At 36.8% G+C, this 17,418-nt stretch overlaps 1 protein-coding gene across 5 annotated transcripts in view; it reads left to right on the top strand.

The window, feature by feature from the left end:
* The window catches only part of DGKB (diacylglycerol kinase beta), a 364,064-nt gene that overhangs the window by 259,657 nt on the left and 86,989 nt on the right, over positions 1-17,418 (top strand). The window lies entirely within an intron of this gene.

A 17,418-nucleotide genomic window follows, 5' to 3' on the forward strand; every position in this document is an offset into this window, starting at 1 on the left:
ATGTGTGGGGAATGGACAACTTTATTTTAGAGAACGTGGACTCTGGAAAGGACCAAATGGTCATGCCTGGTAATGAGCTGAACAGGAACTTTTGAGGGTGATTCTGTGGCTTAGAGAGCAGATATGTATTTGGCTTTATGAGCAGGGGAGTGACGCTAATAAGTAGGAAGGTGATTCTTTAAACTTTATGTGGTATTCATGAGACTGCTGCTGTGATGATGTAGGCAATTCTAGTGTCCAGTCTTTAAAAAAGAACACTGAAAATAAAAAAAAATTCTGAAAAAGCTGCAAAAATTGTTAAAAGTTCAGAAAAAGACACCAAACCATTGAATCTTGATAATTTCTCATAAAAAGGAGAAGATTAAAGTATGAGATGATCATAGCAAGTATCTGCATGTCATTTCATTGTAATAAGTGGTTTGATTTAGTAGATGAAGGTATTACAAGGCACAGAAGCTGCAAGTTAGATTTGCTGTAGGAATGAAGAACAGAAGCGCTCATCAGTAGGTGTAATGAATTAGAAAAAATTGTCTCACAAGTCATTGCCACCACAGTTCCCTGAGAACAAACATAACAAGGGGAACAGGATCCCACAGTAAGAATCCCAAAAGCAAACAAATACCCCCTCCTAGAATATCAATCACATCACTGGTTTCTTACAGTGGTGTGAACCCCAAGTCCTAAGTAGAGGAGAGATTTATTTTCAATTTACATCTTGCATACCAAAAGAGAAAGGACAAGAACCATTTTTGCAAAGTATTTTGGAAGGACACCGACACCTTTTGTGATGCTTTTTCAGGCACTCCATTCCGTGGCTTTGATTTCTTTGACTTGTCTTTTCGCTAGACCTCATTCTCTGCCAAAGATTAGTGACATTAAGAAGACTTTAAGGCTCCATTTTTAAGGTGTCTAAGCCTTATTCCACACAATGGTAATAGATATCTTCAAAGTGACATGTCCATAGGAACCTAAGTTCTGTTGATTTTCATTACAGTGTTGTGTGTAGTGATGAAAAACTTCACCAAAGCAAGTGAATTACTTTAGGAACAGAGCAAAGTTGTTAGTGAGAAGATGGGGGGGAGCTCTGGGTGCTCTCTAGCTGTCACCTGGTGGTGATCCCAGTACCAACAGCAGCTCACCAGAGCTGCTGTACACTAAAGCTGCGTTTTGGGTATTGCCACTGTCAAAAAGTTCCATTTGTCCTTCCGTACAGCATTGCTATTTGGACTTAACCTCTGAATTTAGATAATCCATTATATGGATCAATTCCTTAATCTTTATTTAGGACTCTGTCAACTCTCCTTTTGATTTGAGACTGTTTTTCGCTCTGCTAAATGTGGTTGCAATCCAAATAGACAATTCTGAAAGAAGAAAGAATGGTTACTTCTTATAGAAACCATTGCTCTTCAAACCACTTGCCTGAACAGAGCCATAGCGCCCATCCTTTTCCTCTTTCATTCCTCCTAATAATTCTGGAATTAGAGAAAAGAACCTGTGCCAGCGTGGCAGTTGTGGCTGTGACTCTCATGTATATTTGTGTAACCCCTCTGAGGGCTGAGTATGAGGCAGTAGATAAAATGCAGCACATTCCCTAGCAGACAGCAGTCTTCATGTGCATAATTTACACTATGGATCTAGTCACAGCAACTAGTAAGTGGTGGGTTTTTTAAAATGCTCAGAATATCTAGAGAATAGTTACTAGGTTTGTTTGTTTTTTTTAATGTTCAGTGGATGCTAAAGCTGTAGAAATAATGCTTTGTTTGTCATATTGTGATGCACTGTATTCCTTTATGAGAGAAAATGTTTGTACACAATAAAATGGAGTGCTCAGATCAGTAACTCTTCCTGGCTGAGAGCACAGCACAAATTCTGTGATCTGGGAGTACAGCCTTTTAAAACTTCAGTGTTTAAAAATGAGAGAGCTTTCTTGTGCACTCCTAGGTAGAGGGAGGGAAAATCATTTGAGTCCAGCAAACATCTGGTAGCTCAGGAATGAAAAAAAAAGTACTGATTGGTTCTGGCAGCTGCCTGCTTTGCAGCGGTATTTAACCAGAAATATTTGAAACAGATTGATATGAATAATGAACGATTGCATGATGTATGACAGAAATAAACTTCACCACAATTTAACTCATTAACAAAGAAACAATGTTACATATATGAGAAAAATCCTTATTTACTGTTTACCTCATTTGTGATATTTCATTTTTAATAACCTGACAACAAATAAGTTTTTTATAATAATTTTCTCCATTAGGTATTGCAAGTATTTCACTGTGAAATAGGTTGAATGGGATGTCATTGTCCTTTAACTTTAACAAGTGCTGCTGATGGATGTGGTCCATTTAAATGTACAACAGAGAGCTGAACTAGATAACGAACTTATTATTACTCTCTGAGGATTACAGGTTAGTCCCGAAGGAGTGCAGTAAGCTAGAGAAAATCCATATCTACTGGCTAAACAATAGCCAGAAGGCTGACTGGAGATATTGATTTACTTTCTAGGCCATTTAGACCTTAATGGTGGAGAAAAGCTGAAGTGCTGTTTACTTTTCTGCCAGAATCGACCAAACAACCAGTCCATTTTTTACAGACTTTTGATTGATTTCGCTTAGAGGAATTAGAGGTGATTTATTTTTAAGCTGAAAGCAACTCGTAAATATCTCCCACTACACAGGTTCCCTGAGAGTAAATGTTAAGTGGAAATACTTACTGAGAAATACTTTGCTGCAAATCAATGTGAGCAGGTAATACTCCTCAGTAGGAACGGTCCGGTGTTGGACATCTTTCTCAAGAGTGGTCAAGCCTCTGGTTGTACCATGTGAGACACAGAGCTTTTAAAAGTCCCAACTTTTGTGAACGGGTATGAATCTGATTGCTCGGCTGAATTTGTGCCAGCTGTGCCCTGCTGACTTAGAAAAGGGCCGCGGCTGTGGGAGCGTAAGTGGTGCTCAAGGTCAGTAGTGAGCAGCTTTAATATTTGATGGATGAAAACAGTAATTTATCACGTGACAATTGCCCATGATACCTCATACTCACAGCAAATATCTAGCTGTAAGGAACAACTCAGAGAAAAAGCAGACTAAGATGCCGGAATGAAGTATTTTCAAAATTAGACAAACTTTAAGAAATGTTCCTGAGCATACTGCCACATGTAGAGACACAGCTGAAGAAAAAATAATATAATATGTTCATTATTTCCTTGAGATAACCTGTCTGGAAAATTACTTAGGTTTATACAAAAGACTGTCAGATGTATTAGGGCTGTAAATGTAAAAGATGGGTTACCAAAATCATTGTTTGGCATGTTTACGTGGAACTTACAAAAGTAGAGCTGGTATGTTAATAATATTCCTTCGTAGAGATAAAGCCACAATTTTATATTAATTGCAGACGCATAGTTTATAATTACTACTTAGGAAAATTCTACAGGAATAATTTTTTTAAGTCCACTTGCAAAGATAAGACTCTTTTTCAGAAACATTGCATAGTTCTGCCTTAACATAATAGCCTCTGTTGTCTGCTGAAAACAGTACTGTTTTCACTAAACAGGCTTGGCTTTTTCCATCCTCTCCACCCCTTCCGCTGCTTATATCTTAACACAGAAACATGTACCTGTTACCTGAAAACTATAATTACAGTCAGCTCTAGGGCTCGCACAAGAACGTATGAAGATGGATCTTTTCAATCTGAAAGTTCTATTTCAAATCCTACATGTGTCTTATGCCACCTCTCCTACCAGCTAAATCATTAATCCTACACTGATACATGTGATTCAGCCCCGTCACTGTGCCTCGCAGCTGACAACTGATGGGAGGAAGAAATAATCCCAGTATCTTCCCTTTCTCTGGCCAAGCCTCTAAACAACAGAAAAATTGCATTATTGTGAGGTAAGAGTCATTAGAACTTTGTTATGTGTTATACAACAATAATAATTTTTACTGCCCCTTTGTACTTGTAGACTGATGCAGAGGAACTACAGAAAAGCTAATGGTTTCAGTGTATACTTCATCCCAGTTCTTCACTCAACATTAAAAGGAAAAATGAAGGATTACTGCGTGTTCTCAGTTGAAAAGCTGAAAAAGTTTGGTACACCCTATTTTTTTTGAAAGCGTGTCTTTTGTAGTCATCATGCTAAGCTTTTACTTAAGAATTTAGTATATGCTGTTGTGAAGTCCCAAGCAGAAAATTTTACAGACTGTTTCATACATGGTTTCTCTGAGCTTTTTTGTTTGTTAAGATTTGGGAAAGTTCACTTGCCCTTTCTCAGATGTAATATTGTAGAACTGTATTTTATGATTTTTATTGCTTTTCTTCCGTCCCCAAAAGTTTATGGCTGAGTACATTTTGAAGACCTGTTTTAGATGCTAGGCTTATATACTTTAATATACTCTTAAGATTTGTTTTTTTGAAAGAAAGCCAAGCCTGCAAGCTAAATTCTGTGAGCTTTATACAACTACAAGAGGCAGTGGAAGTGGTACCTGCAGTTCTCATGTAACTACAGTGAGGCCTGTGAAGCAGCATTTTATGTGCTGATAATTTGTATTTCCTGAGTGATATGTTCCCAGTTCACGAAAAGCTATGCATGTGTGTTAAAAAAAGATGTGCAGGTGATGTTTTCTGTATGTCAAATAACAAGTCTAGATTTAAAAAAAAAAAAAGTGCCAGTTTAATATAAGTTTTGTCTGTTTGTTTTGTCTTTTTCTTTGTTTTCTTTGTTACTTTTTTAATTTGATCTACAGAATGATTGAACAAATTCTAGAGTAGATATATTTTAATTTTCATTTAAGAGTAGCTTAATTTAGCTTAGTTTAGATCAGTTAGAAAATTATTAAGTAACCTAAAATTATGAAGTTTTGTACTGAAATAGAGTCCCAATTCTGCAAGCATTGAAGTGCTTCATTTTGTCTGTATATATGAGTAGCTCCTTTGATTTCCATTTCTTAGTTTAATAGCATACACCAAACAATATATACTTGTTTGTTTAAGTTTAGAAAACCAGTTAAACTGGTACAAGTTTCAAGTCAACCAGTTTTTGGAATCCTGCAAATTTAAAGAAATCAGATCAATGCCTTCAAATGACAGTATCCTCACTGACCATGTTTGATTTCCTTATCAAGTTTAAGTCCTAAGGTGTTACTGACTTTAAAGCAAACAAATGATTGTTTCCATTTGTCTCAGGAGCTGAAAAGCAGTGAGTAAGGATGAGGTTCAAAGAAGTCTGAATCTGAGGGGGGTGTTTTTTGGTTGGTTTTTTTTTTTACTTGCAAGTGAAGTGCATTAGGAAAGAAAACAACAGCTGGTAGCATGGAGCTGTGAGAGATTTTAAAAAGCTGGGGTGAAGTAATGATTAGAAATGCAATATGGAGCTGTAGTATAAGTAGTAAAACTGAAGGCACTGAACAAGGCAAATATAATTTAGGCAGAAGCACAGGTCTAATTACTAGATAGCTTACTTGATAGCTTAGAATTATCACCATAAAGGTTGATTCCTCACCAATTCTCTGGCTGTAGAAAAGAATACTACTAGACATTGATGCTAAATTTACCATTCCTGTAGCATATGATTATCCAAAAATTAGAAAGGCAGAAGATTTCTTCAAGTGATCTTTGTGTATATCCCTGTGAAAAGGGTCTGTATCTATTCACTTCCCCAAAGTGGAATGTATATAATCACGAGCACATTCCATAGAAGGCACATAGGGAATCATTTTATAGATTTAAGTATTCCTTTGAAAATATATCGATTTCTTCTTGATTGCATGTATTTTAAGTTGTAATGGAGCACAGGGATTAAAGTAGTAAGTGTTCTCACTACAAATGAAACAAATGACATGCTGGGTGCATAGCGGTTATTTGCTCATAATCCAATAAGATTTTTGGTGGAATGAGTCTTGGTCACATAGCTTTGTACTGAGGAGCAAAACCACTACAGGCTTCTCAGCTTTACTCGCTGCCCGACAGCCTGCCTCATCCTTTTAGGTGCTGTTCAGTGTAGAAAGTTTTCTAAGTTTGTATTTCGAAGGGTAAGGTGGTAAGTAGTTATAGTAGTAGAATTTATTATTTATACAGCTGCCATGTGCATTTTCAATGCTAAGTCCTGATTTCTACTAAGTAACGGCCTTCTGCCACACTAAAAATGCATTCTGAAGTCTCTGCACATTTACCGAACAGCATTTTTAACCACAACTGATGACTGTGTTCAGTTTTCAGGGCAAAAAAAGTTGCCTAGAAATACAGACTCACAAATATAGCATTAATTGTAATACTTTCAGGTTTCTGAAAAATCTGGCCTTTTAAAAACAAAACTCATCCCATCCTACCCTACAAAGTAGAAATGAAGGTACTGTTATTTAATAACTGTGAATGTTTGTTTCACAACGAGAATGAAGCTTGGCCCACATGTTTCAACTGCATGTTCTCTCCTGAATGGTCTGCACCTGAGAGCTGGCAGCTTTGCTGTAACCCTTCTGTAGGAAATGAGGTAACACAATGTCCATGCATTTCCTGGAGAGAAAGATAGGTTATATGCCTATTTGAAAATTCCTAGAAGACGAGACTAGAGAGGAGGGACAGCTTATGTTGCCTTTGGTATTTGAGGTGCTACAGGTGGACTGGGTTCAGTTCCTGGGGGGTTCTGTGGTACATCGCTAAAAGCCTTAGGTATAAGGATGCTTATATGCCTTGTCCCACCTAAGTACTTTTAAGAGTGTGCTATTTAAATTATATTTTAACAAATATAATGAGGAATAATGAGACTTCATTTATTTTGTAAGGTTTGGTGGAAGGGGGGGCTTTTCTTCTATTTAGGTGTATGTGTTATGAAATAAGACAGCTTTTCAGTTTGAGATCAGACACCTCGGTGTAGGCTTCTAAAGGTGTCTGTGTACACATGAACTAGATGTCAGTGCTCTCACTGTAGTCAGTGGAGAGCCAGTTATTTCGAACAGTGAAGCCTGGAGAGCAATTCTTTTTACTCAGGTCTGATGAATCACACTTTCAGTTCCATTGAGTACGTGTATTTTGTCTTAAATGGGAATACAACCGTCTAGTTCACAGGTAGACAAGTGCATTGACATGGCTAAATATGGTGTTAAGCTGGATCTCAGGCAAGCCATCTCATTCTTGGAAGTGGTCTTCTCACATGGGTGGAATCAGAAGGCAATGAAGCTTGAAAAGGGTGAGGCTTCCTAAACTCATAAATCTGCCTTTTCAGTAAAAAAAAATAAGCTTTAAAGTCCTGTGAATACTAGTCAGACAGGCAGAGATGTTTAGTCCTGCCCCAGTCCTGTCAGACTTACATATTTATGGAGGGGTCCTAAGGAGAAAAGATTTTGTCAAAGGTATTCTCCTACACAGAGCCCGATGCTTCTCCTGTGTGTTCACAGAAGAGCTGCTCATTGTTTCCCTTACAGCACTTGATTGCTTGCTGCTTTTTTTTTTTTTTTTTTTTTCCCCCTTGGTCTCCTTATTGCATCCTACTTGGGAACGGTATAAAGTGTAGTGTTTCAAGTATTTTAAGGGAATGGAAGGATTTTTTGGCAAGAATTGACTAGCAGGATTGAGATACTTCAGTTTTTTCAGTGGGAGTTAAAATATTCGGTAGAGAAAAATATTATTTAATTACATATAATCACCTGCATTACAGGGAAACAAAACTAGTTTATATGTTTGTTTGTTTGTTTGTTTTCTAAAACAGAGCCGCAGTTGTGCATGTGAAGCAGCCAACGAGGAGTTGCTCCTTGCAAACCTGTCCCTGAACCCCTGAACTCCCTTACAATGGTCTCATTAATTTAAGTACTACTCAGTGTCATATCTGCTTTTACATATCCATATTAGTGGGTAAGGGGAAGGAAAATTGTTTTATTTGAAATTATTTCATTTAAAGATGAAATGTGAAGGTCTATGACCTTGCTCTCAGATAGTAGGTCTATTATAACATATACAGAAAGGGTTTGGTTTTTTTTAACAAAGCTTTGTTGGTTCTCTAGTACAACCGAGGCTGGTAAATGTGGAACTGTTTATAGGCTTTATTTCTGTTCATGATAAAAAACCTCTTCAGATTAATGAGTCATTGGTGCCTCAGCATCTGCTCCCAAGACTGGGGAACTTGGGAAAGAAACTGAGGGAAAATATGAAGATAAAAATAAGTAAAATATTAAGAGCAGAATTCTTCTTGATGGACAACGGACACAAAGGATTTGAGAAGTGTTACAGAAATGTTCATTTAGTGGAGCAAAATGACAGATCAAATCACACATATAATGAAGATACTTTTTAAGTAAATGTTTTGAGAAACTAAACTGTGTGGTTTTTTGGTCCTACTAATAACTGTTGTTAAAACAGAATATATACAAAAGCAAGTGTCAGAATTCCTTATTTAAAACAGATATTTTTATCACAGATGAGAAACAGCACCCTCTTACATGGAGGAATATCTCGTAAACTGTATCAGTCAGGTATCCCACTGTTTTATAATAGCTGGTTTTTATACCAGGTGCTGTAGGTTAACCTCCTGTAATTTGTCTCAGTTGAGTGTACCACTTTCCTATAACTCTAGGAGAAACACATTATCTTTTTTTTCTCATGAATATCCTGTTGCCTATTGCAACAGAACAGATGCAGCCTGAGGCACAGCTCAAAAGTCGTCGAGTTCCTCCTGCATTGTAGCACCTAGCACGTACTCTGAGGCTCTTAAAATTATTGGAGTGTGGTGTTTATATTTCAATATGGGCGGTTTATTTGTATTTTAGGATAAGATTTTTCTCTCCATAGATGTTAGTAGTAGGCTTCTCTCTGCCAGAGTCTGTGTTGGAAGGAGGGCATGTGAGAAAGGCATCACAGTCCAATGAGAGAAGGTTTCATAGCTAATTGGTGAAGAATGTGGGTTACGAATGTGACTACCGTCCTGGTTTTACTCCTGTTTTTTTCTGATAGCCCTGGCAGAGGGAGCGCTTCCAATCTGGCTACTATTTCTCTCAAAAACCTAGACAAATTACATTCTGATCAGTAGCCCAACAAAATCAGGAAGCAGTGCACAGACCTCAGGTGAATTTTTTGCACCTTTTGTCTGCAAATACACTGATAATGGATGACGTCCAGGAACATAAGTACCTGTCTGGAGTGTGTGAACTGACTGGTACTCATACCCGGACTGTCTGTACAAATATTTCAATCCAAATGGATGGTTGGAGCCTGAGATAAGCAGTGGTAATGGGTGGCGAGACATTAGTAGAGGAGAAATAGATAATCCAGCAAAGATGGTAAGAGAAAACAGGAAATACTCTTGGGACCAGAAACCAAAGAACATAAAAATACCCATCTGGTGTCAGTGACAAGGTCTATCTAGCCAGATGCTCATTCTCCAGTGCTGTGTTCCAATGAGTCTTAGAAGAGAAGAACATGTAGTATATTTCGATATTTGTGCTTTTGTTATGTGGACTTCACTGGCTATTTCTTCCATGAATCCCTCCAGTCATTTTTTAACCGATGTAAACTTTTAGCATCCTGTTGCAAAGAGTTTAGCGTATTAATTCCATGCTGTGTAAAGAAACCTTTTGTTTGTTGTATCCATTGCTGCCTAGGTCCTTCTCATCTGTCCTAGCTTTTTCTTGGGAGAGATGGTGACTAGTCATACCAATTCATCCTCCCCACGGCATACATGATTTTAGAGAGCTCTGTTATACCTCCCTCATTTATCACCTTTCAAGGCTGAAGAATTCAAACTGTTCAGTTTTTTGATTGTCCCCATTTTCTTTCTCCATACTTTTTCCAGTTCTATTATAGTCTCTCTTTTTTCTCCTCCTTTTTTCTTTCGTTTTTCCCTCCTTTCCCCCTTACTTCCCATTTGGGGAGTGGAAAACTGCACATATTATTCAGAGCGTCACAACACGATTCATGCAAATGCTATTAAGCACTGCTCCAACACTTCACTCAGCTATTTATTGTAAGCCCAAGATCTTGTCCCTGAGAACTTGTCACTGTTTGTTAAGTTGGGATTGTTTTTCTTTTTCCTTGGTGCATCACTTTAAATTTATCCGCATTAAATATCATCTAAATTTTCATACCCCAGTCACTCAGTACTGTGAGGCCCTTTTGCAACTCTGTGATTTGTGTTCATTACTGAAAGTGGTCAGAGTGAACAAGGTGTCCAGGTGAGGGTGAGTGCACGGCTGAAGGCAGGAGCAGAACGGAACAGGCATGGGGGAAGGATGGTAGTGACTGCTGGAACGGACTGCAGATAGTTTGGAGAAAATCAGGCAGAGAGCTGGAGACATGGGGCAGGCAAGTGGACAGTGGACACTGCAGACCAGCTGCTTACAGAAGTGCAAGCTACAGTGCAAAACAGTCCTATAAAGTATGAGAGAAAATGGAGTCAAATGCAGCTTTGCAGCAGTAGAACTAATAAATGTCAGGAAGAGCCGATCTCACAGTGTTACTTAACGGTATAAGCTTTTATGGGGTAGCTTTCCAACTACGGGTGGTTTCATTGTATGATAAGGTGAAAATTTTATTTATCGCGTAAAACTGGAACTGTTCTTTCAGGATTTTAACTTTTCCGCACTTATCTATACAGTCTCTGCTTATGCTATGTGCCATAAGAGATTAACACTTAGATTTGCCATAAGTACAGTTGGTAATGGAAAAAGAAAAAATTGACAAAGATGTCTCTATTAAAATCATGCCAGTCACACATAAATCTCTTATGGATGTGCATCTCCACTGGCTATTTCCTTACCTTTGCGTATGATTCATTATAAAGCAGAACAGGAATTATGTGATTGTTAAGACAGAAGTGGAAAGAAAAGAAGAACATTAGAAAAAGTCATACATTCTTATTAATATATATTATGTGCCGCAATGAAATCATTTTTACCTAAGTACAAAATTACCTAGATAATAGATTTATGAACAGTAAGAAAAGATGGAAAATATGTTGTCTATTGAAAACTTCTGTGAGAGGGATAGGACTTGATAAGAATATTCTTTATATTGGATTGTACAAAGCATTAAAATATTTTTCAATTTTATTTATTTTATCAGATATTCAGTATTTAATTAGATAAAATCCAATGTATCAGAATACTTTATTACCAGAAATATAAAGTACAATCACAATGACATACAATCTTCTGTAAATTTTACTTCACTTTCTCTTGACTATATGTCTCACAGGCTGGGACGCAAGAAACCAAAAGCAGCAGCTTCAGACACACCTTAGAAAACTTTTCCACAACCTGAGAAAAATCAGATGGTAGAGGTTCCAGGTGCTTTTATTCCCAAATGCAGGAACACACTTCCAAAGCTGCTTCTGCTTCAAGTGTTCCTGGGTGCAGACTTTTTTTTCCCATACATTGAGAACTAACACTAGGGCTTCTATATTGGGGGATTTGTTTGTTTGTTTGTTTGTTTGTTTTAAATGCAATATGAAATTTCAAACTCTAATAAAGCACAACACAGCCATGGATTAACAAAAACAAGTTGGGGGTTTTTGTTTGTCTGTTTTTTTCTTTTTAAAAATGGTAATTTGTGGCCATGAATTTGGCTAGGTTTTGTTTGTTTGGTTGGTTTGTTTTTTCATTTTTTTTCTTTATTTCTTTCATATTGCTTCATACTATAAACTGTCTGAATTAAAAACATAGAATCATAGAGTGGATTGGGCTGGAAGGGACCTTTAAAGATCATGTGGGCCAACCCCCTTGCTATGTATGTGGGCATCTTTTAGCAGATCAGCTTTCTCAAAGCCCAGCCCAACCTGACTCTGAACACTTCCAATGATGGGACATTGACAACTTCTCTGGGCAAACTGTTCCAGTGTCTCACCACCCTCATCATAAAAAAAAAAAAAAAATTCTTCTTTATCTCTAATCTAAATGTACCCTCTTTCAATTTGATGGAATCATAAATAATAATAAACCTTCCTTAGAGCAAGATTATTCCCAGCTGTATAGTACATGGTGGTTTACACTGTTCTCCAAAGTCTCTGGTACTAACCACTGTCAGTGACAGAATATTGGAACAGATGTTCAGCTTTTTTGCCCAGTATGGCATTTCCTATATTCCCAGTTTCATTTTTAGACCTTATTATCTGTGTTTTCAGACTTCAGAAATATGTGTTTTTACTTGGGTCTCCTTTAGGATTATTTTCTTTTTCTTCCCTTCTCTATTTTACCATGGTTGTTCTTTCAGCATTGCAGACCTTCAATGCATTTTGAAATTAGGTTCCTATCTTCTTCTCATTCTTCTCTTTCTTGATTCCTCTATTTTCCCTGATGATGTCTTTTTTTTCACATATATTTGTCAACCACTTTCTCCCCTTTGACTCTTCACAGTTTCTCCTTTGTGGAAATACACCTCTGTCTCACACCTCCATTTCTGCACCTTTCTTTGGTATTTTTGATTCCCTGCAGAGGTAGTTCTACACATTATTCCACATTTCCTTGAAACAGAGGACGGAAGAGTGAATAAGGAGGAAAAAAGGAGCCAGAGACACCTAAATACTTACCCTGACTCCATGGCTCTGAGCATCTTCCAGAAGTGTGGTGAATGAGATGATAAGCATCCATGCTATATGGCTACTTTTCTACTGTTTGGTTTTTTTTGCCATAGATTTATTTTTTTTTTTTTAATTCATTACATTCTGTTATTCAAGAATGCTGCTCTTAGAATGGGAGCTTTATGCTGGAGTTTATGATATAGACTGAGACCAACTCTTGACGCTCACTGACAAACAAACAGTACTTCTGCAACATTATTGGAATAGCTTTTAAAAAAATGTTTTCAGAAGGCAGTGCTTAAGGATTATATTTTAGGGAACAGTATAGTTTATGGAGGAAAGCAAGTGCTGTTTGTCCATGAGCAGACATTCTTGCACAGATTTGTGGTATAGATTGCTTCCTGGCAGTGGACTTTTCAAGGAATTTACCTTGGGAAAATTAAGAATTCTAGTAGTTTCAGGGTAAAAATATCTACACTTTGTATAGGTTAAAGGATAAAAGATGACAGAACTAGAGACAAAATTTTGTTCTTTTTCTGCCATATGGGAATATTGAAAATAAAGCTTTCGCAGAGTATATTTCCAAATGGTCATAATATAGTTAAATTCTGTATGTATTTTCATGCAGATGGCCAGAGGCATATTCTTGATGCAAGGCCATCCTTGTGCTAAATTTAAAATCTCTACTCTGAAAGTGTAGCTGTATTAAAACAGTTCAAAGTGTATGTTATCAAACACGCTTAATATAAGCAAATATACATGTTTTTCTCCAGTCATATTCAAAACTGGTCAGAGTATTTCAGCTCAAATGTTATAAAAATTGCAGTCAGAAATTTCTTGATGTAAAAATTTTTAGATCAAGTCATTGAAGCTTGACACTGCATAATTAAAATAAAGTGGAAATAAATATAATAAATAGAAACTGTAAATATAAGAAGTATAAATAGACTGTGGTAGAAAGTGTGACAAACTTACAAATGTAGCAATAAGCTCTTGCCCCAACTGTAGACCCTTAACACCAGAATATGAATTTATTTCTTAAGCTTAAAGATATTCCTGTTTTATTATCATGACCTTTTATTAGCAGCCTATAGCTGGCCTATTGTTATGCACATTCTGACAGTGTGCGTACTGCAATGAAGTGTGGATGCTCTTCAGGTGTAGAATAAAGTATTTACTATTTCCATATTTAGATACAAGACAATTTTTCAGTGACATGCCTTGTAATTGCTTAATCAGAAAGGTTATATAAAATAGTTTTAGCAGTAGGGGGGTTTCTGATTAACTGATAATGGAGCAAACCCATATCACAGACTATTTTGATCATTTTGCCTTGATTACCAAATATTAACCTGAACTTTTCCAAGAAACACATCCAAGTTTCTAAGTCTGATATTTATCCACAGTATAGAAACACTGTAAGAAATGGCAGTATTAGCCTTCCCATACTGTCTTGCCAATTTGTTTCATGCCTGTTTAAGAAGATTGTTCCACTTATCAAAAAATTGACCAGTAGCTGAGGGTGTGGAACACCGCCAGCATAAAAGGTGTTTAGGCTCTTGAAGTATAGTTTTGGGGTTTTTGTTCCTGCATCCATAGACTTTATATATTTTGACATACTGTAATGCAATGGCAGGATTAGATAGGTCAGCCTTTAATCATGACTGATATTTTATTTATATTGTATTTTCAAACACAAAGTTATTTAAGAGTTTAGCTATGTACTTTGAAGCATATACAAAACCACTTTCCTGTAAAATAATCCATTCCTTTTCCTATTCAAAAAAACCCCAGTGTTGTAAAGAAAAGCGTTACTGTATAATGCTTTTTTTTTTTTTTTTTTTACTGAAACAGACTTCATGTTTATTTTGGTCATCTCTTATTAAAAGTTGGAACAAGTCTAAACTATCAGCTCCTCTACAAGACAGAGAAAACAGACATGGCAGCAGCCCATGATTCAGTTTCTTACGGTTTTATTGCTGCAAAATTGTCATTAAATATGTTTGAAAGAGGAATGCAAGTTGAAGATATTAATTTAGAGATTTTATTAATAGAAAAATAAGAATATGTACTATAATAATGACTGGTCTTGCTTATGGAAATTTTAGTATAAATTGTTTTGATTTCTTTACATTTGTACATATAAGAAAAGATCTAATACAGTTTTCTGTTTAATAAAACATTTAGTGCATTTGAATAAAAACATGCAATTTAATCTATTTCATGACTGGTAAAGGGAGTTGGTAAATCCTTTTGAAAATTAAGAATAAAATTATTTGTATTTACATCTGTCTTTGTACTGGAAAAGCTGTCAAATAGGTGGTCTTTCTATCCTTAAAAACAGAGATACAGTCAACTAGGGAAAGGAGGACAGGCTCCCAGGACTACATTTTTTTGCCTAATAGAATCTTATAGTGGATATTACTGTGCTGGTTTTGGCTGGGATAGAGTTCATTTTCTTCACAGTAGCTGGTATGGGGCTGTGTTTAGGATTTGTGCTGGAAACAGTGCTGATGATAACACAGGGATGTTTCAGTTACCGCTGAGCAGTGCTTCCACAGAGCCAAGGCCTTTCTGCTTCTCACACCACCCCACCAGCCAGTGGGCTGGGGGTGCACAAGGAGTTGGGAGGGGGCACAGCCGGGACAGCTGACCCCAACTGACCACAGGGATATTCCATACCGTATGATGTCATGCTCAGCATATGAAGCTGGGGGAAGATTGGCTGGGGAGGCCACTGCTTGGGGACTGACTGCGCATCAGTCAGTTGGTGATGAGCAATTGTTTTTCATTTTCATCGCTTGTCTGTCTTGGGTTTTATTTCTCTCTCTTTGTTATTTTCCTTTTCATTACAATTTAGTAGTAGTAGTATTTAATTTTATTTCAATTATTAAACTGTTCTTATCTTAACCCTTGAGTTTTCTCACTTTTACCCTTCTGATTCTCTTCCTCCCCATCCTACGGGGGCAGGGGGAGCGGGGAGTGAGTGAGAAACTGTGGTGTGATGCTTAGTTGCTGGCTGGGGTTAAACCACGACAATTACACTAGTGAGAAATACATCTACCATCAAAACCTCACCTGATAAATGTACTTAATCTTCTGTCATATAATTCTACAAGGGTTTGATTTATAGATTTAAATTTTCTAGTAAACCTTGAGTGCACTAACAATGCTGGGTTTTGTTTTGCTGAGCTCAAAATACATTAATTTGACACAATATATTCTGAATGACTCTAAAATATATCTGTCTATTTTATCTTTGTGCAAGTCAAAGAGTTTATTACATACAGTGCTCAGATGTCAATTTAAAGCAGTCTTTTCAATAAAGAAAAAGAAAAGATGCTTCATTTGAGGTAAAAATAACTGAACAACAAGAGGAAAGGCTCTCAAAGGAGAAGGTGCAAAGGCTTGTTGATCTTACTCAATAATAAGATCAAAAGAAATGACAAAATATTTTTACGAATACTTACATCAGTTGGGTTTTTTTTTACTGTTTCGTTATTCGTCATCCCTGTGTAGAAAGTAGTAGGAAAATAGCTGCATCCAGATTTTCCAAAGACACCCAACAGTAATTCAGGACTTTGTTCACACTTGTTTCAGAATTAAAGGATTCTACATTTCTTCATATACATTTGCATTGATAGAGCAATTGATCCCAGGTCAGTGTGTCACTGTGCTGACTAATCTATATAACGTATAGAAGATATACAAGGAACATACATCAGATCACTTCCACTCACAGACTCTTAGAGGCTGGAAGCTGAATCTGATCTGAGCCCATCGGGTTGTTGGAGCTCTACTGAGAATATGCCATTTATCCCAGAGCAGGTTCTCAAAAACTGTTTCCAAACATTTTCAGATTTTCTGTGCAAACACCTTTGGAAATGTCTGTACCTTTTTCTTCAGGAATGTGTCATATTCTTATTACTTTTTTTCTGTTCCCCACCCTGTGCAGGCATCCAGGCTGGACCTCTGGTACTGCACCAGGATTTCCTGGCTTGGGTGCCAGCAGGTTTCTAGGAATGGCCAGTACTGTAGTGCTCCTTCACCCTTCGTGGCTTTAAGAGCCATTACGTGGCCTTTAAGAGCCACTAAGTAGATTTTTATGTGTAATTTGAAATAAGTACCAAGGATGGGGTTTGTACTTTTGCTGCCATGTTTGACAGTCATCTACATCTGCGTTTTACTCTCCTCCACTTCTAGCTCATGCGAACTCAGTCATTTTCAAGTTCCAAGTACACTGTGCTGTGTCTGTGTCGGAGAACAGTTTATATAAGTGGATGAACTATGTTCATATCTGACTCCTAAATGTGAATAATGAATTCTAATACAGTGTCATTTTTTTTTAGCTTAGCTTCTTGTTTTGTTACAGCATAATAATTACTCATAAGAGTTAAACAAAACTGCGCGTACTTATTTGAAATGGTACTGCTGGTGTCCTGATTGTATTTAACAGTATGCAATAAATCTGGTAAAACAGAAGTGCAGTCTTTATGTATTTAAGAAGAAAAAAGTGTAATCTCTGCCTGCTGTCATGATAAACTAAGCAATTTACTAGCATTTATACCCAGTTTTATTTTTCTGTAGAATCTGTTAATGAACTTCAAAATGCAGGTTCTATCACTCATTTAAAATGTTTCTATGAGTTAATTACCTGGTAATTCAGCTCTCCTACTGCAAAATATGTAAAGATTGTTACGTCTGGATTTTTTATTTTCTTTGAATATCTCATTTGTCATGACGAACAATAAGCATTTACCTTTACCTTTAGCTAACTTAAGGCAAGCTATGTTTTTGTCTTGGCTTTTCTGCACTCTGTTTGCACTTTCTAGTACTAGGCGGGATAGAGATTTTAACCATGAATCAGAAATCGTATAGTAGGTGTAAGACATGAAATAAAATCGATACATTTTTCTGAGGCA

This window comes from Balearica regulorum, chromosome 2 (genome assembly GCF_011004875.1).
Source record: "Balearica regulorum gibbericeps isolate bBalReg1 chromosome 2, bBalReg1.pri, whole genome shotgun sequence".
Taxonomy (NCBI): Eukaryota; Metazoa; Chordata; class Aves; order Gruiformes; family Gruidae; genus Balearica; species Balearica regulorum.